We start from the raw sequence: 27198 nt of genomic DNA on the forward strand, positions 1-27198 counted from the left end.
CAGCGAGTTAAGCAGGACACACAATGGGCAGGATCGGGGCCGCGGTCAGAGCCCTCGGAGCCCAGGGGAGGTGTCTGACCCAGTCGCGGGCAGGGCCTCCCTGGAGAGAGCCCGGCTGAGACCGACCACAGCACAGCGCAGGGCACTCAGGGTCGCCCAGGTCAGGGTGCACATCGGCTCTGCTCTTCACACACTGGGCCTCGGGCAAGTCCCGCCCACCTCGGAGCCTGCCTGTTCCTATCTGCAAACGAGGGGGCTGGCCCTTCCAGTCCCAACATTCAGGATCCTAAGGATTTGGGGCTGAGGCGTGTATAGAGAGACAGGCAGGGGCACCCCTTGTCACCCGAATAACAGTGAGGGCGGAGGTGTGCTGAGTGCCTGTGTGTACAGGCATTGCACTGATGCCTGCAGAAACGGAGGCTCGGAGAGGCCCTGTGAGTCATTTTAATGAGCTCAGACTTGACCCCAAGGGCACTGGGGCGCCAGAGAAAATATAAATTCTGAGGCAATACGGCTTGCGTTCAAATCTTGTCTCTGTCCCTTCCTGGGTGACCCTGGGCAAGTCATATAACCTCTCTGAGCCCAGTTTTCTCACCTGTGAGATGGGATTAATAATGTTATCTGTCGATGGGTTCATGATGGGGTTTCATCAAGTTAGTACAAGGAGCTGGAAATTTCCTGGTCCCCCACGCCCTGCCCTCATCACATCTCTGAGCCCCTGACTCACTCTGAAGAGGGGCCACAGGTCCCTGGAGGGCCTGGACTAGACCTTACCTCCAAGCAGGAAGGAGAGACCAGATGGACAGGATGGGAGGGACCCAGTGCACAAAGGCACCATGGTGTCTATTTTTCTTACGGCTGTAATTTTTCAAGCTTCAACTTAATTCAAGCCTCAGACATTTTCTAAGTGTGCAGAGGAGAGCATGGACCTGAGACAGTGACAAGAAACAGTCTGGGACAAGAAAGACCATGAAAGAAAAGGCTGGAAAATTTGCCAACATAAAAATATTTATGATATTGCTTATCAAAACCCACTATAAGCTAAATAAAAGGGAAATGATAACATGTTTGTTATGAAAAGGATTGATGTACTTAATACATAAAGGGTTCTTATAAATCAACAAGAGAAAAGGACACAGTAGGAATGATCGTGCAATCCTGCGATCCTCAGTGGGTGACGTCTCAGGAATGTCCACACCTCGAGCCTCAGCCTGAGCTGGCCCCTCACCATGGAAAGCCCCTCTCTGCCTTTCATCTTTCAAGCTCAAAGGATGCCTCCTCCAGGAAGCCTTCCGAGGTTTCCCTGGAGCTGCTGCTGCTCCTTGCCAGGTCCCCACAACATCTTTCTTGGACCCCTGGAACCAAATGCCTAGCTTCTGTGAGTGCCTGGCATTGCACCCGAGAATGTTCCAGGTGAGATGGCCCAAGCGTCTCTGACCAAGGAGGAAGCAAGTCACGGAAAAGAGCACTGTGTCCACAGTCACCAGGCTATGAGTCACGGCTCCAAGCCCAGCACCCAGGGGTCCGGCCTCTGTCCCTCTGCATCCAGCCGCCTCCTTCCTAAGGAGCCCTCCCAGCCAGGGGCTGCCTAGCTTCACAGCAGGCTGGGCCCAGCATGAGGCCTGACAGGCAAAGGCCGGCAGAACACGGCCTGACCCCCGGCCGCTTGCTGCGGGAGCACAGGGACAGTTGTTTTCTCAGCTTCCCTCCCCTTCCCCTCCTCACTGTGTAAATCTGGCTTTATTTGGGGAACAGAAGATTCACTGGGAGGGCCTGACAGACCTCTGAGGGCTGGGGTTCACCCTGGCACGGGCTGGAGGCTGTGCTCTGAGATCAGGAGTCTGGGAAAACAGGGTGGGCTTCCGGACGACCCACCACTCCACCCAGGGTCCCCTTGCCAGCTTGGCTCCGGCAGCACTACCAAGGCCTGGGGCCTCCACCCGCACTCGGCGTTCACTCACTCAGCGGACACCTACTGGGCCTCCACTATGTGCAGACACGGTGCTCAGGGCCGAGATCCAAGTGGGACAAGGCAGACAAAAAACATGCCGGGGAGAAAGGAACTCGCGTCATTCCAGAGGCAGGGTGGGCATAGGAAGACCTCTCCAAGGAGGTGACACTTGACTCGAGGCCTCAGGAGGAGAGAACGTGGGAACAGTGTTCCCAGAAGTGGGAACAGCACGGACAAAGGCCCTGAGGCTGGAATGTTGCTCCATGTGTTCAAGGGACTCAAGGGAGGGCAGTGGGGCTGCAGCCGCGTGTGCCAGAAGGGAGAGAAGGTGACGGGGGAGGGAGCGCTCAGAGGGAGAGCCGTCCTGCCTGGGACACACGGCCTGACGCCTGACGGCCGATGGGGGCACCCGAGCCTCCTCTTTCTCATCTGCCAGAGGCAATAACAATCCACATTGCAGAAATGGCTTTCAGAGGAAACGCTTCCACCTCCTGCCTTGCACGAGACCGAGACCAAGGCTCAGCGTGGGAAAGCACCAAGCTGGAGGGCGCCTGACCTTCTGACCCACCGCAGCCTCCCACGCTTGTGGCCTCAATGCCACACATGCTTTTCCAACCCCACAACTTGAACTGTACACGTGAACACTGTGACACGTGCTACCTCAGCTCACACTATGCTTTCTTCGGACAGTCGCAACAGACTGGGGCTCAGAGAGGGTGAGCGCCATGCCCAGGGCCACACAGCTGGTCCACCCAGAGCTGGGTGGGATTCATCTGAACCCAGATTCAGGGCCATGGGAACAGAGGCCCGGGAACTGACCACACATATCTGGCCCTGATGTCTCCAGGAGAAACCACAGTCTCTCCAAGGGGCTCAGGACCACCTCCTACAGGTAGCCTTCTGCCTGGCTGCCTCTCCCTCGTGGCTAACTGGTGCTGTGGGAAGGCAGGGGCTGCTGAGAGCCCAAGACTGGTGGGGCAGGGGCCTGGTGTCTGGATCCTATTAGGCCCTGCTGTGCTGTGTGACCTTGGCTTGAGCCACCAGCCCTCTCTGAGCCTGCGCCCAGGAAGAGAAGGTATATTTGCGGGGGCATGGTTCCTGGTGCAGGGGGTGTGAGCCGCAGGTCTCTGCCCCAAGCGCAGCAAGGGTGGCCACTAAGAGCCCCAGGAAAAGCTTTCTCACACCTGGAGCCTTTATTTAGCACCAACTGTGTGCGCCTCTCACCAATCCTGTGAGCCACTGCCCAAAGAGAAAGCAACAGGGTCAGAGAGAGAATGCAGTGTCCCGAGGCCACCGGCCAGTCAGTGCCTGGGGCTGCGCCACCCTCAGGCAGGGGGTCCTGGGGAGGCTGTGTGTGCTGGGGGCCCGTGGGACACCCCCACACCTGGTCCCGACCTCCGCCAGCTCCAGCTTGCCCTCCTCCACCTCTAAGGCACGTGTTTACATGACTAATGCCTGCCTCAGTTTCCACATCTGTAAAAGGGGCCCAATTCTACTGCCTGCCTAGTACAGCAGTTAGTCTACGCACAGGGTGCAGAGCCGGGACCAGCACACAAACGTGCTCATGGGTGCACGCATCCTGCATGGACACACGGCCGGGGTGTGGGTACGTGTTATTCCAGGAGCGTCGTGGTACGTACACACCTGGCCTCACTTTGTTTCCCCAGAAACAGGTTCTGAGTCAAGGATTTGGGGGCAGGTAGTTTACTTGGGAGGTGGACCCAGAGAGGTGACCAGGGAGGGGCAGCAGCGGAAAGGCGGTGCCATGGGAGGCGGGGCTGCAGTGGCCTGGAGTCTGGATATGCTGTGTTTCACTCCACAGCTGTGCAGCCGCAGGCGGCACTCACACAGAGACCAGGGCGCAAGGTACGAAGCCGGCAGCCCGCTGCTCACACCGGGCAGCGCATGTCTGTGCGTCCCTGCTCCCCCACGGGAACACACCAAAGGCACGTGGGCTGTGTCCTCACGAGAATGCATCTGTGCCTACGTCACGCCAAGGCTGGACACATGGGGTGAGTCTCCGTGCGCCTGCTCTTGCACATGTGTATGCGTATGTGCGAGCTGTGTGTGCGCACACGTGTGCACAAGGTATGGCACAGGCACGCACACATGTTCAGGCTACGTGCGTGTGCACGCACCGAAGCCCCTCACCCAACCCTGGCCGTGGCTGTGTGGTGGTGGAGATGGTCTGGTCACCTTGGTAACGCTGAGCTGGGGCAGCCTTGCTTCAAAAGAAAAAAAAAAAAAATCAAACCACTGAACACAAAGAAGAGAAGGAGCTGGAGGGTTGTGAGGGTGAGGCGCAGCCCCAGGCTCCGCTCACGGCTCCCACCGCAACCCGGCCCACCTGTCCCAACCCAGCGAGGGCTGCCACAGCCGGGACACAGGTCCCAAGACCCAGCGGGCGGACAGCCCCTGGTGTGGGGGGTCCCTTCAGAGTCCCGGGGAGCCCACCAGGGATGGCAGCAGTCAGGGACTGGGTGGGCCCCCCACTCTACAGACTCACCAAGCCCCGGAAGAGGGCACCCTAGACACCAGGCACTTTGCAGACCAGGGGACGCTGGGCCGAGCCGCACACAGTCACCCTCTCTGGACAGTTAACGCACTAACGGCGCGCGCTGCCTCGTGGCCAGTGCATTAGCCCAGATCGTGTGATGATTTATTCACGAGCTCCTGTCCCCTTCCCATCCCCGCGGCCAGCTCGCCAGCCTCGCTGCCTCTGCTGGGTGGGGAGGGAGGGCCCGGCCAGACGCTTCCCTATCTCGCTCGCAAACATTGCACGCTATTTATATCTCATCAGACAGCGTGCACGGGGATGAAACCGCCGGTGCTCTGCACCCCGCGAGCAGCCAGGAGCTGAGACCCCGACACGGGCTGCGTCAGGCAGAAGTGCGAGGTGCTCACACCGGCCTGCGCTCACATCTACAGGGGCTTTGCCCTACCTGCCTCCCTGTGCCCTGAGAAAGCCCTGTAAGGAAGAGTCTGCTGTTGTCCCCATCTGACAGATGAGGAAACTGAGGTTTGGAGAGCTGAAGTGACTCACCCAAGGCCACACAGCCTGTAGGATGCAGAGCTGGGGACTAAACGCAGCCAAGCCGCCCCAAAGCCTGGACCTTTACTGCACAGCATTTGACCTCCCTAACTGAGTCCCAGAGCAGCCCTATGAGGTGGGCATCATTATGATTCCCGTTTTACAGAAGAGGAAACTGAGGCTCAGAGAGGTGAAGTGACTTGCCCAGGGTCACACAGCCAGGAACGGAAGCCAGATGTGTGACCCTGACTGATAATGTGCCCCAATCCATGCCCTGCGCGAACCCCCGACGCGTGCAGGGAACAGCCCCAGGGGGATGAGAATGGCTCAGGGCAGTCAGTCCCCACTGCTACCTGAAGCAGAAGCCACGTGGGGCCCCTTCACGTTGTGAGGCGACCCTGCCTCAAAGCCCAGCCCACCTTCCAGACACCAGGGGAGGGCAGCTTGCCTGGTTCTGGTACCGCCAAGGGCCCAGCTACCAGCACAGTGTGAAGGGCCCTCGAATCCTAGCACTGACCTCCGGTCATCACCCTCACGGAGAAGGTGCCCCTCGCCTGGCCACATCGGCATTAGAGCAGGGAACTCTGGAAAGCCCCTGCCGACCTCCACCCCCTGGGCAACCCCTGACCTTGGCTTCTCCTGAGACCCTGGGAACGGAGCCAGCTAGAGCTCCGGAGGGCAGTGCGGCCGCCTCCCAGCTCCTGTGTCCTCATGCGTACGACAGGCACCAGCAGGCCCTCTGAGGGTGGGGTGGGCACGCAAGACGTGGCACCCAGCACAAGGCCTTCACACAAGAACCCCTCAGCAAGTGGCCATGGCGTTGGCTTTCACGTCGTCTGCAAAGCACGAAGCAGCCCGCCTGCTGAACCACAGAGCTGCACGGGCTTTGCGGGGTGCCAGCTCTGAGTTCCAATTCCAACTCTGACTCCTTGGTTGTGTGTCTCACGCACCTGGCAGCCCCCCTCTGAGCCCTGGTGTCCCTGCCTTGCCCACGGGCCTGTCCAGGTGTGCTCCGGCCTCAGCGAGCACTTGAGAGCCAGACAGCCCCTCACCCCACCCGACTCCAAGGCCAGGGCAGCTGGCACCTCTGAGCGACACCTCGGCCCGGGCCTGGCCGCGGGGGCCCAAAGAGCGACCACGCTACGTATCCCCTCACCCTCAGCCTGGAGTCCTGAGCCTCTAGATCTGACTGTCACCCAGCCCAGGGCCGGGCACGAGCAAGGGCAGATGGCGGTGAGGAGTGCCCGTGCTCTCTGGGCACCTACCACACGCCTACCTGGAACCCGGGGACTTTACCTGGACGCCCTCATTTAAGCCTCACGAGAGCCCTGCTTTGACATCGGAGGAAACTGAGGCACAGGAAGATGGCCTCTGAACATTGGAGACCATGTGGGCTGCAGCCCAGACCCCACCCCCTTCTCTGTTCCGCCTGTGGGGTGGCAGGAGAGGCCAGCACTAGTGACCGGCAATGCCCTGCAGTGGGGACGGCTCCCTTGACTCTTGGTGGGGATGGTCCCCTTGACCCTCGGTGGCACCCCCGGCCCCGAGCTTTGGGAAGCCACGTCCTGGCCCAAACGCAGGGCCCTCAGTGCTCGGCGTGGCAGCTGGAAGGTGGAGCAGTAGGTGCATGGGGGCTGCACTCCCGGCCTCTGAAGCCTCATCTGTATAATGGGTGGTAGGGACCAGCCCGGCACCTGGCCAAGTGGGCACTCAGCCATCCGCTATGGAAGGGAGGGCTGAAGGGGCCCTAACGGCCCAGGGTCCACCAGTCTCCCGCCGCTCAAGCCTCCACCTCCTACTGGCAGGTCAACCCAGACAGGGGTCTGGGGCCCCCAGAGGGGCACTCAAGGTCCCAGCACCAGATTGATGGCCATCGGACAGCGATGGCCCCATAAGCAAGGAAGAAAAGGCACCCCAGGCCTTGCACAAAGGCAGGGAGTCACAGAGACTCTGTGCCCACGAGGAAGGGCGGCACAGGGGCGGGGGTGAGCAGCGACGCGGGGGCAGACCGCGTGGGGCCCTGAAGCTGGCCTTCTGACGGCTTCCCCATCAGCCACAGCCACGCTCCCAGACAGGCTCTGAGGAGCACCTCAGGCCCCAGAAGATCCCTTAACCTTCCTGAGCCTCATGCTTTCCTCTGTAAACGGGGGTAAAGAGAGTACTGGCGCCTTCCGGGGTCACCACAGCAAAGCAATGTGTCGACATCCACCAAAGTCCGAAGCAGCACGAGCTTCCAGGAACGTCCTTTCCTGAGACCCCGGAGCCCACACTCTCCCTCCAGCCAGAGGTGTGGGGGGGATCCTGAGGCGGGGTGACAGGGGAGCCATAGAACCCACGATCCAGGGAGACGCTGGGAACAGAGTGATGGGACAGGAGACAACGAAAGACACGGGGACCTAAAAGTTACCGAGGGTCAAAACACAGAGCACAGGACGGCACGGCCCTTCCCCACCTGTGCCATCGGTCATACCCGCCTCACTGGTCACAGCGCACGCACTCCTCATGCCCGCTTACACACTCAGACACGCGCCCGCCACACAGTCAGGGTCCTGCACGGCCGCAGCACACACAGCCAAGCACCCCGCACTGTCTACACAGCCTGCCATTCAGATGGCCTGACCCCGCCTACACGGCTGGTCCCAGGCCCACCCTCTGAACCCACGTGCTTGGGCTCCACCCCCTGAGGATGCTGTGCTGTAAGGAGGGGCACAGAAAGGAGGGTGGGGGTCCATGAGACCCTCCACTCCTGCAGCACCAGCCCCCAGACCAAGGGGAACCAGGTGGCTGGGACTCCCTCCGAATCCAGCCACCAGCACAGCCCTGATGGGAGCTCCTGCAGGTTCCTCGGCACTGACAGGCTGATTAGGGGGTGGGGGATCAGCTGTGCCCCTGCCTCCCACCCGGAGCAGCTGCAGCCTTTATGGGGTGCAGAGGGAGGGGCTCCTGTCCCCGCCAGCCTTTCTGTCCTCCCAGCAGCAGGCAGACCCCCCCTTCCCTGGGGAGCCCATCAATGCCTGCTGGGCACACACACGTCCACATCTGTGCCCCTCAACTGAGCACACACTGAGCACCTACTGTGTGCCAGGCCTGCGGGACCCCGGGGTCCCACGGCTCCACTGGGACCCTGAGTGGGTGGCGTGACTCCCACGGCACACCCAGGGGCTCAGGGGGCTCAGCCCCTCGACACAGATCACCTTGGTTCACTGCGATCCACTTTTATGAGGAGACAGGTGAAAGAGACATGAGCCCAGCTGCAGCCTGCCAGACCCCGGCCAGCTCCTCCCCAATTCCATGAGGGTCTCTGCTCAGACGGCCCTACCCTCTCAGTGTCCCCTGATCACTAATTCAGCAGTCTATGCTCAGTTGCACATGGACATGTGAGGGCAGGGATTCTCTTTTTTTCTCAAGAGTGGTTTTTAGAGCAGTTTTAGGTTTACAACAAAACTGAGGGGAGGGCACAGAGATTTCCCACATACCCCGACCCCGCACACGCACAGCCTCCCCACTGGCAACACCCGTCCATACAGCGGGACCTTCGCTGCCATCAGTGAACCTGCGTTGACAGGTCAGCATCGCCCGAAGTCCACAGTTTACCTCGAGGCTCACCCTTGGTGCTGTACTTTCTGTGGGTTTGGACAAATGTACAAAGACTTGTATCCACCATGACAGTGTCACACAGAACAGCTCACTGCCCTAAATATCCCGTGCTCTGCCTGTCCGTCTCCCCTTCTCCACCCCGGCAACCACTGACCTGCCTGCTGTCTCCATCGTTCTGCCTTTGCCAGAATATCACATAGCTGGAATCACACAGCATGTAGCCCTTTAGGACCGGCTTCTTTCACTTAGTCATACGCATTTAGGGTTCTTCCATGTGTTTCCATGGCCTGACAGCTCATTTCTTTTTAGTGCTAAAAGATACTGCACTGTCAGGATGGACCACGGTTTATTTATCCATCACCTACTGAAGGACATCTTGGTTGCTTCCAAGTTTTGACAATAACTAATAAAGCTGCTGTAAACACCTGCCTGCAGCGTTTGGTGTGGATGTAAGTTTCAGCTTCCTTGGGTAAATACCAAGGGTTAGAGTTAGGGTTGCTGGGTCATACGGTAAAGTATGCTTAGTCTTGTAAGAAACTGCTGAACTCTTCCAAAGTGACTGGAGCATTTTGCATGCCCATCAGCAGTGACGAGGGTTCCACGTCTTCACCAGCCATTCTGAAGGTGTGTGGTGGTATCTTACTGTTGTTTTAACTTACATTTCCCTGCTGACAAATGATGTGGGGCATCTCTTCTTTTTTTTTTAATATTTATTTATTTGGCCACATGGGGTCTTAGTTGAGGCACAAGGAAGGGATCTTCGTTGAGGCACAAGGGATCTTCGTTGAGGCACGCGGGATCTCTCTTTGTGGCACGTGGGCTTCTCTCTAGTTGTGACGTGCAGGTTTTTGTCTCTCCAGTTGTGGCACGCGGGCTCCAGAGCGCGTAGGCTCTGTAGTTTGAGGTACGTGGGCTCTCTCGTTGATGTGCACGAGCTCAGTAGTTGTGGCATGTGGGATCTTAGTTCCCTGACCAGGGATCAAACCCACGTTCCCTGCACTGGAAGGCGGATTCTTTACCACTGGCCCACCAGGGAAGTCTCTAGAGCATCTTTTCATATGTTTACTTGCCATCTGTATATCTTCTTTGCTGAGGTGTCTGTTCACATCTTCGGCCCATTTTTTCCTATTGTCTGTTTGTCATTTGTTCTCTATTGTTGAGTGTCAAGAGTTCTTTATTTTGGATAACAGCCCTTCATCAGATGTGTCTTTTGCAAATATTTTCTCCCCGTCTGTAGCTTGTCTTCTAATTCTCTCAACGTTGTCTTTCCCAGAGCAGAAGTTTTTAATTTTAATGAAGTCCAGCTTGTCAATTATTTCTCTCATAGATCATGCCTTTGATATTGTATCTAAAAAGGCATATCCATACCCAAGGTCATCGAGGTTTTCTCTTACTCTATCTTCTAGGAATTTCATAGCTTTGTGCTTTACATACATTTATGATCCATTTTGAGTTAATTCGTGTGAAGGGTGTGTGGTCTGTGTTTAGATTAACTTCTTTGCGTGTGGACATCCAGTTCTTCCAGCACCATTTGTTGAAAGACTATCCTTGCTCTACTGTGTTGCCTTTGCTTCTTTATCAGCGATCTGTTGACTGTATTTGTGTGTGTCTATTTCTGGGCTCTCTACTTTGCTCCATTGATCTGTCTGTCCTGTTGCCAACCCCACACGTCTTGATTACTGTAGCTTTACAGTAAGTCTTTTTTTTTAAGTAAATTTATTTATTATTTTAAAAATTTATTTATTTTTGGCTGTGTTGGGTCTTTGTTGCAGTACGCGGGCTTCTCATTGTGGTGGCTTCTCTTGTAGCGGAGCACGGGCTCTAGGCGCACGGGCTTCAGTAGTTGTGGCTCACAGGCTCAGTAGTTGTGGCGCATGGGCTTATTTGCTCCGCGGCATGTGGGATCCTCCCGGACCAGGGCTCGAACCCGTGTCCCCTGTATTGGCAGGCGGATTCTGAAACACTGCACCACCAGGGAAGTCCCTATAGTAAGTCTTTAAGTCAGTTAGTGTCAGCTCTACAATTTTGTTCTTCTCCTTCAGTACTGTGTTGGCTGTTTTGGGTCCTTTGCCTCTCCATATAAACTTTAGAATTAGTTTGTCGATATCCATAAAATAACTTTCTGGGATTTTGATTGGGAATGCATTGAATCTATAGATCAAGTTGGGAAAAACTGATGTCTAACAATATTGAGTCTTCCTATCCATGTACATGGAATATCTCTCCATTTATTTAGTTTTTCTTTGATTTCATTCATCAGGGTTTTGTTGGATTTATACCTCGGTGGTTTATTTGGGGGGGGGGTGCTAATAGAAATGGTATTGTGATTTTAATTTTAGATTTCACTTTTCACTTGTTTACTGCTGGTATATAGGAAACTGATTGACTTTTGTACATTAACCTTGTATCCTGCAACCTTGCTATAACTGCTTATTAGTTCCTGGAGTTTTCTTGTCGATTTTTTCATATTTTCTACATAGATGATCATGTCATTCGTGAATAGAGACAGTTTTGTGTCTTCCTCCCCAATGTGTATACCTTTTATTTCCTTTTCTTGTCTTATCTCATCAGCCAGGATTTCCAGTACAGTGTTGAAAAGCACTGGTGAGAGAGGACTTCCTTGCCTTGTTCCTGATCCTAGTGGGAAAGCCACGTTTCTCATCATTAAGTATGATGTCAGCTCCAGGATTTTTGTAGGTGCCTTTATCAAGTTGAGAACGTTTCCCTCTGTTCCTAGTTTACTGAGAGTTTTTACTGCAAATGGATGCCGGCAGGGCTTTGTTTTGTCCCCTGGTGTGTCCTGGTGCTTGGAGGAAGTGCCAGCCCATGGCAGGCCCTCCGTGATCTCCTTTGGAAGGAACAGGTGCAGGGTGTAGGGAAGGGGCTAGCAGGGAGAGGGAGACACCACAGCAATGGCCTTGGGTAGGTGAAGGCAGAGGGGCCAAGTGGCCGTGGGGGACAACAATCCATCCACAGGAAGGGGATGGAGGCATGGTGAGGGGATGCAGGTGGCGGGAGGTGGGAGCTGCAAGGTTCTCCTTTGACTTTCTCAGTAATGAGGAGGCCACACTGTCGGCTGAGACTCCAGGACCCTGGAGAGTCTCAGGAGGCAGGGCCCCAGGACCAAGAGGCCAGGTTCTGGGTGGAAAGGGGGGAGGTCTGGGGCCAGAGCCCCAAGCTTGGAAGCAAGAGAGGGGTCCATGAGGCCCCAGGGCAGTGCGGGCTGCAACTGGACTCAGGGGCTCACGTCCTTTAAGTCTGGTTTCCTGCATGTCCAGGAGGGATAAGGTGGGCTCAGGAGGCAGATGGCAGGGGACCAGGGCACCAGGGGTGGTTCTGAAGGGCTCTCTAAGGTCCACTGGCTGGACACTCACCCTGGGAGGCCTCCTGCTGGGCCAGGCCAGAGCCCCTCCCCTGGGGCACCTTCTCTGCTCCACAAGCCCCAGCATCCCCACTTCTGCAGAGACTTCGCTCAGGCCACGCGGATGCATTTCCCCCGGGTCCAAAGTCGAGCGGTGAGTGAATCGGCCGCCCTGCTGTCTCCCCAAGCAGCAAAGGTTCACGTGCAGGTCTGTGGAAAGCCCAGCATGCCCACGACGCAGCCACGGGAGTGGGGGGGTCTCCCGGGACATGGGGCTCTCGGACAGATGTGAGCCCCACCGCTGCCTAAGAAATGGACAGAGGGGGCACGACCCGCACGCCGAGAACTTAAATCTTTCCCTTGCATGAGCCTCCCAGTACAGAGTAGGCACTCAAATAATGCTCTGTCTTTCTATCCTAGTCCGGTGGGGGTAAAAACGAGGGAGACTGGACCAGCCCCATGTCCTGTGGCTGAGGTCACAGGGGATGGAGGGCGGCAGGTCATTCAGTCCCTCCCCCCTTGGGGCCTCAGTCTCTCCACCTGTAAAGTGGACAGGACTCTGAGAACCCTCCTCCATCATCTAGACTTCTGAAACAGTTCTAACACCGGGCACACACAATCACAGTTTGAACGGGGCAGACTCGGCCCCATTTCTCAGAGTAGGGAAGTGAGGCTCAGAGAGGTGAAGCTGCTTGCCTGGAGTCACACAGCAGGGGGGCACGGGGGGCTGCCGCATTTAAATCCAGGCTAACCTGGCTCATGCCCAACACTGCACCTCCCAGATCCTCAGCCCAGGTCTCGGCCTGCCCTCAAGGGAGAGCCCTTCTTAAAGGCAGGCCCCTGTGCCTTTGGAGGCGCCGGGGGCCCAGCCGTGGGGCTCCCCGGTCTGGCCACCTGCCTCCCTCAGGACCCCATCTCTCAATCCCTGCTCCACTCCCGGCCAGTACATTTTGAGAATTAAATGAGATGATGTTCGGGAAAGCACTGAGCGCAGCGCCTGGCACCAGAAGACACCAAGTAAACAGTCATTTTCATTGTTTTGGGTGCCAAGTCTCAGTGAAACCTCGTGGCACTTCCTGAGAAATGAAGGCACCCAGTGACACCACAGGCTGCGGGATCCACCACCAAGGCGGGTACTTTGCTGACGCCCCCAAAATATCCTGACGGTTGCCAGGAGCCAAGAGAGGGGGCTGAGGACATCCAGGCCCCCGGGGCACATGGCCTCAGTCCAGGGTATCACAGTGGTTTGTCAGCACACCAGCCATCTCCAGAGGGACTCTGCCTGGTGGCCCAGGGATGGGGCCAGGGCAGGGGGACCAGCAGGGGTGAAACCCAGCCCTCTCCCTCCAGTGAGGAGAGTGCCGGGGGTTTTTTAATAAATTTATTTATTTATTTTTGGCTGCACTGGGTCTTCGTTCCTGTGTGCAGGCTTTCTCTAGTTGCGGTGAGCAGGGGCTACTCTTCGTTGCGGTGCGTGGGCTTCTCACTGCGGTGGCTTCTCTTGTTGCAGAGCACCAGCTCTAGGCGCACGGGCTTCAGCAGTTGTGGCACGTGGGCTCAGTAGCTGTGGCTCGCAGGCTCTAGAGCGCAGGCTCAGTAGTTGTGGCGCATGGGCTTAGTTGCTCCGCGGCATGTGGGATCTTCCCGGACCAGGGGTTGAACCAGTGTCCCCTGCCTTGACAGGCAGATTCTTAACCACTGTGCCACCAGGGAAGCTTGCAGGGAAACCAAGACACCTGAGGGGGCCCCTCGGGCTCCAGGCGCAGACGGACTGCTAGAGATGGGCTGGGCTGCTATGCGATCTCTCTGAGGCTCAGTGTTGGCATCTGGAAATAGGGCAGCTGCTTCCCACCCCTGGGGCTAGCCATGAGGACCCAACGGGATGAGAAAGGGCCTCGCATATGGCAGGGGCACCCACCCAACTCCCAAACACCTCAACCTGGGGGAGGGCAAAGGTCAGGGAAATGACCACTCTGCCAGGAAGGGAACGACAGAAAGGGGTTTCAACAGGAAGAAACGCTCCACTGGCTCTAAAACAGAGGCGGTGGAGGCCACGGTGGGACCCAGGCACGCTCAACTCTCCAAGGGGCGGGGACCACCCCCGGAGGGCGCAGCGGTGGTAGCTCTAAAAGCTACAAAGGCACAAGCCCTCCGACCCAGCAGGGCCGCTTCTGGACTTCTTGCTTGGACAGCGCTGGCACGAGGACCTCAGTACCCAGGTGATCATGGCAGCGTTACATGTGATAAGAGCCGAGGGCTGGAGGGGCCCCGGAACGAAGCAGGCTCACGAAACAGAAATCCAGCCCAGTGCAGGGAATACTGGGCAGACCTTAAAACCGTTCTGCTGGCTGATGTACTAATCAAAGGGGTCATCTACTACACCTCTCCTGTACATATCCTTTCATCGCCCCCAGCAGCCTGACGGGGGGAAGAACCGGTAATGCCTCCATTTTGCAGATGAGCAAACTGAGACACAGAACAGTCAAGCAATCTGCCCAAGGACACACAGCTGGTAAGCGGCACAGACCAAGCATACCGTATCTGCTTGTGTCTCCAAGATATGTTGCTAAAAAATATGTTTTTCTTAAAAAAGAAAAAGTCAAGACACAGGGCAGCACATCCAGGTTGACCACGTGTAATGGGTTGAGTGACGGCTTCCCCAAAATATATGTCCACCCAGTACCTCTGAATGTGAGTTTATTTAGATAAAGGGTCTTTGCAGGTACAACTAAGGATGTGGAGATAAGACCATCCTGGATAAGGATGCCCTGAATCCAATGACAAGTGTCCTCATGAGAGGAGAGAAGACACAGGGAGCAGAAGGCCACGTGAAGACAGAGGTGCAGACTGGAGGGATGCCAAGGAACCCCGAGGGTCACAGCAGCCCCGGGAGCCGGGAGAGGGGCCCGGGGTGGATTCTCGGAGGAAGCAACCCTGCCGACATCTTGATTTCGGACTCTGGCCCCCAGAACTGAGAGACGATAATCTGTTTTGTTTTAAGCCCCCCAGTTTGTGGTGACTTGGTATAAAAGTAGTACAGACCCCACCCGCTCCCGCCGTCATCCCACTTCTGTCTTCTCTTCTGGACCTGGCTGACGGACCACCCCATAGGACGGCTGCCCCTCACAGGGCAGGGCAGACACGTCGGGTGTGTGGGTTTGTTCAACCACCTCCCCTCGTGTCCCCAGTTCCCAGAGGAGGAGACTGAGACCAAGGGCTCGGGTCACAGCCCCCAGGGGCGCTGCTCCCCCTTCACTCCCCATCCACCAGTGCTCGATCTGTGGCAGGGTGACTGGGGGACCCCTGAGGCCCACCAGGAGGGCAGCTGGGTCAGGACAGGACCCAGAGCCTGCTCACCTGGCTCTGGAGCCTCAGGGCTGGGGCATCTGCTGTAGGATTGGGGCCAGAGCCCACAGGTGCCGCAAGGCTCTAGCTGGCAGGGCCGGCAGAGGAAAGGAAGAGGGTGGCTCGGGTCTCCTCTGCTGTGAAGCCCCGAGGGAGGGGCTGGGCCGTTCCGGGGCTGTCCGGGGACTCTTGGAGGCACCGCCTCCAGTGGTTCTGAAGGCTCCTGGGGCCTGGGGTGGGGGTGGGGGCAACTTGGCTGCCCCAGCCGGGCAGGTGCTTCCGACAGCTTGAGGCACAGCAGGCCGAGGCGATGGGCACGGGTGAGCCTCCGGCCTGTGTGGCAGAGGGGCCGGGGACAGGGAGAGCGGAGGCTGCCCTGGCTGCCCTGACCGCAGAGCTGAAGTGGCAAAGGGATGAGAAAGCAGATGCCCAGACGGGGCATGATGCCCACGTCCACTTCACACGCGGGGTCACTGAGGCCCGGGGCCAGCACAGGGGTGACCAACACCCCCTCAAACTTAGCCTCTCAGACCCTTTCCACAGGGGCCCTCAGTGGAGCCAGGCGGGGCGGCCCTTCCGATTCCTCTCAAGCCAGGTGACAGGAATGACGGTGCTGGCACCCGACAGGAAGCTCAGAGGTGGGGGGGCGGGGGGGAGACCGAGTCCCCAGCAGAGGCCTGCCCCAGCCGAGGACCTCGGACGAGCAGCCTGGCCCGCGCCTTCCCTGCGGGGCTCAAGCCCAGCGCTGGCCTCAGCCTCAAATTTGTCCACGCTGGGCCGGGTGGGCCCTGAGGCCAGAGGGGACGGGGCCAGCCCAGGGTCAAGGACTGGCTGCAGCAGGGCGACCTCCCCGTGGTGGCTGCACTGCTGCGGAGACCGAAACGTGCAGGTTCCCAGGCTCCACCCCAGGCTCCACCCCAGGCCCTCGGAACCAGAATTTCTGGGGACGGAGCCAGGAGATCTGCATTCTCCAACCGCTTCCCGAGGGGTCTGAGGAAGGAGGGACCCCAGCAAAGATCCAGCACCTCTCCCGGGAGTAAGACACGCCAATTCTGCAATTCCAGGTTCTCTGTCCCAAAGAGGCCACGACTCCACGACTCAGAGCCCATCGCCCAGGAACTCGGGTGGCTGAGTGCTTTCCTAGACTCCACAGCTAAGATTCTGTGGTCCCAAGACTCTGACTCAGCCCTCAGGTCAATCAAAGGAGAGAGGATGAAGCCCCTGAGTATGGGGCCTGGGGCAGCAGCAGGGACAGCAGGGACGGGAAGACGAGAAAACACGGAAACAGGGAGGGGGAGACAGACAGAGAGAGGGCGCTGCAGCCGCCAGCAGGTGTGCACAACTACATCCACATGTTTGTTGAACACTCAGACAATCTAAAAGGTTCTCTAATGAGTCCCCTCAAAAGCATAAAGCTTTGGGGTGGGGGTGAGGGGGAGACAAGGTTTGAGAAAAAGAAATTCATTTTCTGTCCTTACAATTGTGTGATGCTTTACCGTGAGCACGTTAACACTCTTGTCATCAAAAACTGTGATAATGAGCAAGAGAATATGACAAACTCTGTGCTTCCTTAAGTGTCTGTTCACTGGTTTCTTCACCCTCCCCCAATCCAGACATCAGTTCCCAGCCCCCAGCCCCAGGCACAGGGTAAAAGCGAAGATACCAGCTCCAGGCTCGATAGTCAAAAGCATGAATGCCACTGAATTCAGACCTCCTCAGGGCCTGTCACTAAGATTCACCAGGCAGAGACCTCTAGGGCTCTCTGAGAAGGGAAGGGAGAGGCCAGCAGGGAAAGACATGTCCAGGGGCTGGTCCCCAGGGCGTTGTGTGAGGGGGTCCAGGGCCCTGCCCACACCCTGCTTCCACAAGGCCACGGGCCAGGCCCCTGCGAAGCCCCACCTTTGAGCCCCCTCACCTGCCCCGGATCCCGGTCCCCTCGGGCGTCGCCGGCTTCCATCCACCTCTGCTCGTCGCGCGACCCAGCCAGGCCCCGCGCTCTCTGGGCCTTGCCAACCTCTCATCCTGGGAAGGGGCTGGATGGAGCCAGCTCCCCGCGGGGCCCCCAGTCCTCCTAGGCCCCCCCGGCCCGGCTTGGCCTGGAACCAAGAGCCCACAGGCACAGGGTCGGGGCGGGGGGCGGCGCGGCTGCTACCTCCCAGAACGCCAGCTGCTAGCCCCGATTTATTTTTGCCTTAAGTGCTGGAGAATTGCAGGGCTGGAGCCGCCAGCTCAGGGGGCTTGGGCTGCAGCTGGAAGGAGAGGGAGGTGGGCAGGGTGGGGGGCACACAGCCCCTCCGTGACCTCGGCCGTTCATGCACACGCACACACATGCGTGCGTGCACACACACACAGAGCTCGGTACCTCGCTATCTCCACATGCCCCCCCGCCCCCCCCGCACCAGCCCAGCTCTGCTGGGGAAGCCACCAAGCAGCTGTGAGGAGGCTTCGGGGGCAGAGGGTCCCAACCGCTGTCCCCCACCTTGCTGCCACCTCTGGCTGGGGCTGTCCCTCTTGGGCCGCAGGCTGCCCACTCCCACCCCGGGGACGTCCGTCACAACGTGGGGGCCACAGCCCCAGGCGAGCTGCAGGGGGCCCGGCTCCACCCCAGAGGGGAGCTCAGGAGACAGAGCCTGCCCTGCACCCAAGGGAGACCGACAACAAACAAGAGAAAACATAACGTGGCAGACTGCATTAAGTTCTGTGGAGAAAAAAGCCGAGAAGGCAGCGGGGAAAGGGAGGCTGCTGTGTTGCCCAGGGAGCCAGGAGAGGCGCGGGGAGTAGGCGGCGTTTGGGCAAGAGCTGAGAGCAATGAGGGAGGGCCCCGTGGAGCTCTGGAGAGGGCAGCTGGGGGCACGGGGCAAAGGCCCAGGCCGAGGAGGCCTGGCGCATCGGAGGCACCACGGGAGGGAGGCCGGCGGCCTGGGCGGAAGAGGGGAGTGGAGGCGGCAACAGGGCCAAACCGCGGGCCCGGCGGACCAGGGTGAGGAGGGTCCAGACCCCAAGACCCTAGAGGCCACGCCAAGGGAAACGTGGCTGGCGCTGCAGGGCTGAAGGCTAGTCAGGGGCTGGACCAGGGTCCCCAGGGCACCCACAGCCTCACGCGGCCTTTGCAGCTGCTACTTCAGCAGCTGGGCAGGAAGCCTCGAGATGCAGAACATCGGTGGGGTGAGAGGAGGAAGTGGGTTGGGGAGGGGGTAGAGCTGACACACTAGGAGGGGGAGGCCCTCTTCTCCCATAGAACCCTCGCCTACCCTCTCTGGGCCTCAGTTTCCCCCCTGTCCAAGGGAAGGCTGGACTGGATGGCGGATACCAAGGCTCTGGCATCGCAGAGGCTCACATGCCCTCCTCCATGGAGCCCCGCCTTTCCGCACCCCATTTCTGTTGAGACTCCCCCAAAGGCACACACAGAGGTTCACATTTCCACTCTCCCATCCTGGGCGCTCTCAGAAGCCTCCCCACCTGGCGCTCTGATCCCACTTCACAGATGATAAACTGAGACCCAAGAGAAGTGACTGGGCCACAGTCAGACCCCCGGCCTCGCTCACCCTAGCTGTCTGCCCTAAAGTCTCCCCCGAAGGAATGAGAGAAGGGGCCAGGTCAAGGGCCAGGTCTCCATTTACTCAACACCCAGTTATTAGGCACCTTCTGTATGCCAGACACTGCACCGGGGCCACAGCTGAGCAGCGGGCCACAGGGCCTCCACCCCAGGAGCTCACAGCCCCACCACAGCCCCCAGTGAGGCCTCAGCGGCAGAGAAAACAGCCCAGACACAGACCCGCCAATTATTTACTGAGCACCTACTACATGCCAGGCCTTAACCAGGTCCCGAGGACACAGCAACCTGGGATCTGGGATGGCAGGCAGGCACCAGGGCCCGTAGGGGACCAGCCCTGGGGGGTAGGGGGGCAGCCCCCACAGACAGCCTGGCACACGGATGCATTCTGCGCAGGCTGTCTGTGGGACGCAGGAGGGTGGGCTCTGGGTCCGAGCCGCGTTCCAGTCTCTCCCAGAGCCTCCCTGGGCCTCACGGAGCTACTGCCGTCCCCTGCACTAGTAGACCATTAGGAAATTAAATCAGCCGGCAGAGTGCTGGGCCCTCGGCCAGTGCCCAGCGAGGGCTCCAGCTCTGCCCTCGGCCCCAGATCCTCTGGAAAACCCTCCTGCCTGGCCAGCCCCACCCCCAGCCCCAGCCCCACGGCTCCTCTGAAGCCTCCGGGCCTCCTGCCCTGCCTGCGGCCCAGTTTCAGGCTGGCTTTCTTTCATCTCTGGCCTTCCCCTGGCTGCCTCCCTGCCACACTGCCAACTCCCCTGGAGCAGCCATCCCGTGGACCGAGCCCACACCTCGCACACCTTCCGAGTGGCCAGCCAGCCTCTACCCCCTTGCTGCCCACGAGCTGCCTCTCTCCCAGCCCCTCCTCCATGCCGGCCCGAGACCGGGCTCCAGCTGCAGCCCCAGGGCAGGAGCAGGTGTGCCCAGGCGTCGCTCACAGCAAGAGCCCCGGCAGGGACCCAGCAACAGGCACAAGTTGCACCTGTCGGAGGGACGGCCCAGCCTGAGCTGGGAGCAGTGAGCCCGAGCGTGGACACCAGTGGGCCCCGAGGGGGCTCCAGCAGCCTCCGGCCTGGAGCCAGACGAGGGCCACAGAGGTTGCTGGGAGTGACAATGCAGTTGCTTCCACCCTAGACGCTGTGCCAAGGCCTCCTGGTGCCGGGCCTGGTGCTGCCAGCCGTGGCCCAGGGCACCGGAGGCCTCGCCAGGCCAGAGGACTGCCCACAGGCAGAGCTGGTCCCAGTGCTGCATAACTGCAGGGCGCTGCTGTCACTGTTAGTGTTGTTACTGTTACCACTGCTGTCACTATTATTTCACTGCCTCAGGGCCGCCAGTGCTACCTTGTCCTGCTCTGGGCAGACTTGAGAGGAGGGACACCGTGGCCCTGGGGCAGGAAACCTGGCAGGGCGGCCCTCTGGCCTGGAGAGAGCTAGGTGGAGGTTTCCGCGCAAAGCCCTGGCTTGCTGTGTGGCTTTGGGCAAGGTCCTGCCCTTCCCTGGGCACCTTTTCCTCACAGCACAGCACAGTCCGCTGAACATCCTTCCACCAGGCACACACCTCGAGGAGGGGCCTCCTCCTCAGCAACCTGAAGCCTGACGGGGGTCTGACATGGCAACCGGGCATGGGAGGGGCGTCCAGGGATAGGCCGACAAACTTAGGCTCTGCCCCTTTGCCCAACGGAAGGTCCATCCCCTTCAGGGCTGGGAGGGGGCTCTGCTGTGCCCTCATCTGGAGAGGGGGGCACAAGGAGGGAGTCCGGGATTGGAAATTCAGGTCTGCCGGGTGAGTGCCAACACCCAGCATCTACAGAGTGCCCGATACATGCGCTCAGCGGTACACCCGTAGAGAGGAGGGCCCTCCCCTGTTGTCCAGCACGCTGGAGGCCCCTTCTTGTCCCCAGGGGTGCCCAAGCACCCTGCTCTCCCTCAGGGGTCTGGGGCCCACATGATTGGAGCCCTTCCGAGGCCCCCTCCTGGAGCTGCCGACACCCGGCCCCCTACCTGGAGGGGAGGGGCCGCCAGAAGGCTGAGGGGTGGATCATGCTGAGGAGTTTCTCTGGGGGTCCCAGCGCGCGGTGAGGGCGCTCTTCTCACAACGGGGGGAGGAGCTGGCCGCAAAAAGACCACACGCCCCCACTGCTCCTCGGGCTCTCCCCTCCCCGGCGCTCTCCAGCCACGCGGTGGCGGTCCAGGGCGGAGACCTGCGATGAGGGGCTGCAGAGGAGCCCAGGCAGAGGCTGAGGTCCGGATGGGGCGGCAGCCGGGGCCTGGCCGTCCTCGGCACCTAGGGAGCCGGCGAGGGGTAGGCTGGAGGCTACGCCTTCTGGGTTCGCGCCTTCGAGGGGGCGGCTGCTGATTTCAGCGGCGTGTGGGCGCCTCTGCGCTCCCCGGAGACGGAGCCTGCGAACCCGGGCTCCGCGACGCGGATATGGGGGGCTGGAGGTCCCCAGCACTTTATTCCAGGGTCCGTCCTGGGCACGGGGAGCAGAGAAGGACGGAGCAAAGGTCCCAGGCAGTGCAGGGCTCCCGGATGAAGAGCTGCTGGGGAAACGGGGAGCAGGGTGGACCCGGTCTCAGCAGATCCAGGCCGCGGGGAGGCAGGAGAACCTCCCAGAACCAAAGACCACCTCCAAAGAGACACTTTCCTGTGACCTCCAGTCCTGAACACAGGTTTTAAAATGTTCACATGACATGTGCACACTCCATCGGAACAGGCAGCACAGACACCCACTGGGGCCTCAAATCCCATGTGAAGCCCCGCAGGAACTCCCCACCCAGTTGCCGCTGGTTCCCCCGCCCCGCGCCCCTCCCCGCGCCCCAGGACATCCAGAGCAGTCGTCAGCACTGTGAGGGGACCCCGGCCCTGAAACCCGCGGGGCCTCTCAGCCAAGCGACCACCCCTGAGCGATCAAGGCCGACTTGTACAAGCGAAAAAAGGTGCGGCTGGACTCCTCGTCTGGCTCACTCGAGTGCCAGAGGACCACACCGTTTCCAGAATATCTTTACTCCAACAGAGCGCAGGAGGTGGGAAAGACCGACGGCTCCAAGGACCCGCAGCCCTTGGGCCTGGGGGCATTTGCCGGGCCGCCCGTAGTCCGCGCCCCTCTCGGCACCCCCGCCCCGGTCGGGGGGTCTCCGGGGAAGGTCACTCGTAAGACTGACACCGCCTGCGGAAGAGCCTCCCCACGCTCCCTCCCGAGCCCCCTCGTGCGAGGCGTTCAGAGGGGGGCCGAGGGCGCCTCAAAGTTTCCCGGAGCGCCCCCAAGACGAAGGTTAGCAAAGAGCAAAGTTCCCTGGCGGCGGTGGCTGGAGACATGGCAGAGGAGAAAAGCTCGCAGTCAGCATTTCCTGCTAACGCTCACCAGGGAGGGGGAAGAAAAAAAAAAAAAAAAAAAACAGAAAACGAGAGGTCGAACAGACCCCGCCGCCCCACCTTCCCAATTGCTGCACCTCCTCGTGCTCGCTCGGCCGGGAAGGGGGCCCGCGAGGAGCTGGAGCCGGGTCCCCCGGCGCTTACCTCGGTCAGTGCCCCGGGCGCGGCGCGCTCCGCGTCCTCCGAGCTCCGGGCGGCCGTTCCTGGCCCCGGCAGCCGCCGCGCTGCCTGCATCGCCGCCGCCGCCTCAGGGCAGCCCCCGGGGGCGCTCCATGCTGAGGGGAGCGTCTGTGCGGGGCGCCAATCGCCCCGGTCCGGTCGCGGGGCGGGGGCGCGCGCCTGGACGGCGCCCCCGGTCGCGGGGCGCACGCTCCGGTCGGCGCGGCTGGCGTCCGTCCCTCCGTCCCGCGGCGCGTGCGGCCGACCCACCCCCTCCCCCGCCGGCTGTTATCTGATCCCGGGCTGGGCCGGGCGCGCTCCCCCACGCCCAGGCGCCCCGCGTCTCCACGCCCGCTCCGGCCCCTCCGGCTACTCGCCCTCGCCCTCGGCTGCCGTTCCCGGGAAGGCGGTGGCAGCGGCAAGGCCCGGGGAAGGCGGGGAGAGCGCGATGGAGGGCGAGGAGGCGGCGGGAAGCTGAGGCTCGGCGCGCACCCAGCTCCGCGCCCGGCTGTCACCAGAACCCAGCTCGGCAACAACTCTTAACTCTCCGCGGAGAGAACGCCCGCCCCGCGCCGCGCCGCCGCTGCCCCCGCCCACCCAGCCCAGGCCTGGCCCGGCGTCCCCGGCCCCGGCCCCCCGCCACACACAGACACACGGCCAGCCACTTGCGCACTGGAGCGCGCGCGCGCGTGCACACACACACACACACACACACACACACACACACACACACGGAGGCATGTCCGCCCAGAGACCCACACAGGTGCATGGCGAGCGCGCACACAGGAAAGGAAATCTTGCACGCACACGTGTGCACACAGCCGAGTACACAAGCTCAGGCGTCTGGATCCACACATGCAAAATGCATGCCGTGACATGCATGATGGTTGCAGGTGCAATACACACTCATACATGCACGTGCAAGAGTGACAGCTGCAGGAGGGCACATGTGCACACAGGTCCCAGCTTGTACATTCCCATGGACTCCTTTCCCGTTGCACCCCAGGCATGCACGCTCGGACACAAGCGTTTTCCCCTCTTTAATAGCATCTCTCTCCTCGTCTGGCGCTCTGCTTGGCTTTTTCCTCTCCTGCTTTCTCTGTGCTCCTCCCCCTGCCCGCTTTCTCTGCAGACCTGACCCCCATGTGACCCTCTTCTCTTGCCACCCCTGCCTCTGCCTCTTCCCAGCCTGTCCCCACAAGCCCTGCCCTCCAAGCCTCCTGGGGCCTATTGTCTGGGCCTCAGATCTCTCAGCCTTGGGCAGGGCCCAGGCCTTTCATCCCGGCAGACAGACCTGCCCAGCTAGGCCTTGGCCTAGGGAGACCCCATTTTATCACCAGTCTGACCCCTTGCTCAGCTCTGGGACCACAGATTTCGGCCAAGGAGGCAGGTTTGTGCTCAGCGCACAAGCCTCAAAGGGCTCTCTGGCCCCCTCAGCCTCCAGCTTCCCCTTTAATGTGAAATATAATTATGTGTCTGCACAGCAGGGAGACTGGCTGCAGGATTCTAACCAAGGAGGATGGCTTTCTGGCCGCCGCCCAGATCGCTGACGGCTCAGACAGAGTGGTCTGCAGTCCCCACCAGCCCCAGGCTCCGGGCCCCAGGCAGCTGGTGGGTTTGGCCTGGCCGAGGCGACCCGGAAAACTCACCCCAGGCTGTCCAGGATTGGAGCCACACCATGTCCTCTGTCCAGTGCAGAGGCAGATCCCCTCGCCTCTCCGTGCCTCACTTTCCTCGCCTTCGTCCTGCAGCTGCAGTGAGAACTGAGGACAGAGCACACCTGACGGCCTTGGCAGGCTCACGGCTGGGTAGATGCCGAACGCTGACCAAACGCTCGCTCTCGAAGACACTTCATCGTCACCACGACAGTGGCCCTATTTCACAAGTTCAGGAGCATATCTGTCCCCAGTATGAGAGCCCCTGCCCCTTACCTTGACGGCTGCGAGGGGCTACGGCAGAGAGATGGGGCATCCCAGTAGATTCCAGCCCCATGCCCCCAACCTGTCCTGCCCGACTGGTATGCGGTGTCCTGGTTTTCTCCTCCTCAGAGGCCAGCTCCCAGGGGACCAAAAGCTCTCAGGAAACTTTTCCTCCCTCTCCCTCTCACAGTGACCGCGGAGGGAAGCGGCTCAGCTCCCCACCCTCCCCTGCCCAGTTTCCCAGAAGACAGAGGACACGGTTCCACCGTAGGAGGAAGGGGCCCCAAGTCACCCATCCTGTGAGACCCCACCCAGGGTCCCCAGAGGAGCCGGGATGCCCCTCAGCTGGGAGACGGTTCCAGCAAATGGTCTCAGCTGGGGAATGGACAGGAGTACCTTGGGGCAACACTGGGTCTAGGATTCTGGCAGCTCTTGGGACGAGGGGGGTGTACCCAGGGCATCCTCAGCCCCAGAACACCCCACAACAGAGCCCTCACCCAGCTGCTCACCAAGAAGGCCAGCGTGAGGCAAGCTGGTCATCCTCCTGGGCCCCAAGCCTCCCCCAGAGCCATCATCAGACCCATTTCACAGAGACAGCGAGTATCTTCCCCAAGGTCACCCAGCAAAGAAGGTGCCGCAGACGTGTGAGCCTAACTCCTTAGGCTGCTGGCCTCCAGGCTCTGCACCCCTCCCTCCCGACCTACCAGCTGGGTGGGAACTCAATTCCTAACCCTAAACGCACCCCACCAGCAGTCGCTGTTCCCTGGACACACAGTCCTTGACTGCACAACAAGGGGAACCAGCTTCCCAGGGGGAGGGCGGGGTGGGGGGCAGGACTCGCCCTCGTCCCAGTGCAGGAACTGGAGCACAGAGGGGCCCAGGGCTTCCGGTCTGTGGGCAGAGGGCTCTCGGCCCTCCCAGGGCACTGCCCAGAGCAGTGGGGGGGCATCACACCTCCCTGTGGTGTGGAGGAAGGCCAAGCAGGGCCTGTAGAGGGACCTTGGACATGTTCCCTGTGAGGTCCCACTTCCTTCTCCGTAAAATACCCGCCCTCCCAGGACTGCGTGAGAAGCCAGTGAGACAGAGGAGGTAGGTGTCCTGCACACAGCAGGAGTTCTGGCTACAGACGGCCCTTCCCAGCACCCTCTGAATGTGCCCAGCTTTCCCGAACCCTGAAATTCTCCCCTCCTCTCCAGGGTGGGGCCCAGGCCCTCCCAGCCCTGGGCGGAGCACACAGTAGCTGTTCAAGAAAACATTTGCTGAGCTGGGCATTCTCAGAGCCACAGGCCAGGAGGCAAAGAGCCCCTGGTCCATCTGGAACCACTCCTTCATTTGAGGAATGTGAGGCCCAGAGACGGGAGACTGCTCCCGAGGCCACAAAGCCATGAGGAGCAGGGGTGGGGTGGGTAGGGGGCCCCCCGCAGGCTGGGGTTTACTGGTCTGAGTGGCCACACACTCAGAGGTGCCGGCTCCTGTAATACTTGTATCTTAATATGATGACGCCAGCATAAATTAACCACTGACTGAGATGTGAAAACTGGGCACCCCACCCATCAGGCTGCTGCCTCGATGCCCCCAAGACCCCTCCGAGCTCCACAGCCCCGAGGGCTGCCTCCTCCCAGGAGCCTGCCCGGGTTTCTCCTTCCTCAGCAGGAGACCCTCGCAACATAAAATGGGCTCATGGCCTCCCACGGCACGACTGAGAACCAAAGCTCCAGTGCACCCCCTCCTCAGCCCCCCTGTTCCCAACACACCGGCCAGCCAGCTTGGTTCTGCTGCTGGGCTCTCTCCCCAGACTGTTCTTCCTTCGGGGGCAGCTCAGGCCCCCTCTTGGAGAGGCCCGCACACAGTCTCCCATCCCCCGTTTTACTTTCTTCCCAGCTGGCCACTTTCTGTGGCGTCTCGTTTACTGTCTGTCTCCTCCAAGGTCTGTCAGCTGTATGAGGGCAGGGGCAACGTCCGCCCAGCATGCTCACAGCCCAGGGCCCCCAAAACAGTGGGAAGGGATTGCCTGGGGAAGACATGACAGGTGTGCAGGCCGAGGCCCTTTGTCAGGGGTGCCGCAGAGACATGATGGCAGGGAGAGGTCAAGAAAGTGACAGCCTGCGAGCTCCCGGCCCTGCGCTCCCCGGTCCCCAGGCACCTGCAGGCCCCGGGCTGACCCTACGGCATCGATCTGAGGAGAGCAGAACTTCAGGAATGGAGTGCAGCCCTGGAAACAGGACACTGAGTCCCGCCCACCCCGCCAGGAAGCAGGCATCGATCTCAGCCTGGAGCTGGCCGGCTGACGCTTCCCTCCTGCACAGGCTCAGCACGCGGCCTCCTCCCCGCGCCCCTGGAGCTGCAGCTCTCTGGAGGCCAGGGGGCAGCACCGGGGTGAAGGCCGCTGGATCCAACACCTTCTGTGCTTTGGGCGGGTGCTGTCCTGGCTGGGCCACTTTGGAGGCATCAGTGGTCCACATTCTCCCACTGTTTAAGCCCCTCTCCTGAGAACCTTACCCACACCTACCCATGCCCTCTACCATCTGCTTGCTGGAGGGATGGCTGGGACCGCAGCTGGCCCAGGATGCAGGTGACCCAGGCCTGGCTGTGAGCTTTACTGTGATTGGTTGGGGGTGTGGACATGTGATCAAAGCCAGCCAAGGAGAACTGGCCCTAAGACTTTGGCTGGATCAGCTGGGAAAGGAACTCTATGCCCAGGGGACATAGAGTCCCCTGCTGGGGACACATTTGCCCCAACGTGGGCTGAGCCCACCTGAGAGGACCCCCACCCAGAGGAAAGCAGAGGTGAGGGTGCAAGAAACAGACTCCAGACACGGCCTATGGGGCCCTTATATCCATCCCTGAACTTCGAGTTTTGCAACGGCAATAATCCCTTTGGTAACTTGAGAGATTTTTGAGGTGGGTTCTAAG

General features: G+C 60.1%; 1 protein-coding gene across 1 annotated transcript in view; it reads right to left on the minus strand.

Moving 5' to 3' along the window:
* KCNJ12 (potassium voltage-gated channel subfamily J member 12) overlaps positions 1 to 22480 on the minus strand; it is a 33722-nt gene extending 11242 nt beyond the window's left edge. Inside the window, exon 1 of the mRNA XM_029212825.1 lies at positions 22352 to 22480. The gene's annotated coding sequence lies outside the window, so the exon portion shown is untranslated. The remainder of the gene's footprint in view (positions 1 to 22351) is intronic.
* Between the last annotated feature and the right edge of the window lie 4718 nt (positions 22481 to 27198).

This window comes from Monodon monoceros, unplaced genomic scaffold, assembly GCF_005190385.1.
Source record: "Monodon monoceros isolate NGI ecotype Baffin Bay Population unplaced genomic scaffold, NGI_Narwhal_1 Super_Scaffold_9, whole genome shotgun sequence".
Lineage (NCBI taxonomy): Eukaryota > Metazoa > Chordata > Mammalia > Artiodactyla > Monodontidae > Monodon > Monodon monoceros.